Source organism: Pongo pygmaeus, chromosome Y (assembly GCF_028885625.2).
Source record: "Pongo pygmaeus isolate AG05252 chromosome Y, NHGRI_mPonPyg2-v2.0_pri, whole genome shotgun sequence".
Lineage (NCBI taxonomy): Eukaryota > Metazoa > Chordata > Mammalia > Primates > Hominidae > Pongo > Pongo pygmaeus.
Genome location: NC_072397.2, coordinates 22,373,959 through 22,375,064, shown reverse-complemented (window position 1 = coordinate 22,375,064; position 1,106 = coordinate 22,373,959).

Genomic DNA, 1,106 nt, shown 5'->3' with positions numbered 1-1,106 from the left:
TGGAGTGGAGTGAAATAGAAAGAAATGGAATGGGATAGAATGGAATGCATTGGAATGGAGAAGAGAAATGTGAGCTGAGATTGTGTGACTACACTCCAGCCTTAGTGACCGAGAGAGATTCTGTGGAAGGAAAAAACTGATTTGAAAGGAGTGGAATGGAAGGGAATGTAGTACAGTGGAGTAGAGTGGAATGGAGTGAAACAGAATAGAATGGAGTGGAATGCAATGGAATGGAAGGGAATGGAGTGTAGTGGAATAGAGAGGGGTGCCCTGCAATAGAGTGGAGTGGAGTGGAAGGGAGTGGAATGCAATGGAATGTAGTGGAGTGTAGTGGAGTGGAATGGAATGGAGTGGACAGGAGTGGAAGGAGTAGAGTGGACTGGAATGGAATAGAATGGAACAGAATGCAGTGGAGTGGAGGTGAGTGGAAGTGAGTGGAGTGGCATGGAGTGGAATGGAATGGAATGGAGTGAAATGGAATCCAATGGATTGGAATGGAGTGGAGTGGAGTGGAGTGGAATGGAGAGGAGTGGAATGGAATGGAAGGGAATGCAACGGAACGCAGTGGTGTGGATTGGAATGCAGTGAAATGGAGTACTATGGAATCTAAAGGAGTGGAGTCTAGTGGAGTGGAATGGAATGGAACCAAATGGAATGGAATGGCACGGAATGGAGTGGAGTAGAGTGGAGTGGGAAGGAAGGGAGATGAGTGGAATGGAGAGGAATGCAATGGAGTGGAGTGGATTGGATTGGAATGAACTGGAATGGAGAGGAATGGAATGAAGTGGAACGGAATGGACTGCAATGGAATTGAATGGAGTGAAATGGAGAGGAGTGGAGTGGAGTGGAATGGAGTGGAAATGAATGGAATGGAGTGGAATGGAAGGGAATGGAGACAAGTGGATAGGAATTGAATGAAGCAGATTGGAGTGGAGTGGAGTGGAGTGGCATGGAATGGAATGAAGTGGAAGGGAATGCAATGGAGTGGAATGTAATGGAATAAAATGGAATGGAGTGGAATGGAGAGGAATGGAGTGGAGTGGAGTGGAATGGAGGGGAGTAAGAGGAAGAGAATGGAATGGAATCGAAAGGAGGGAAGTGCAATT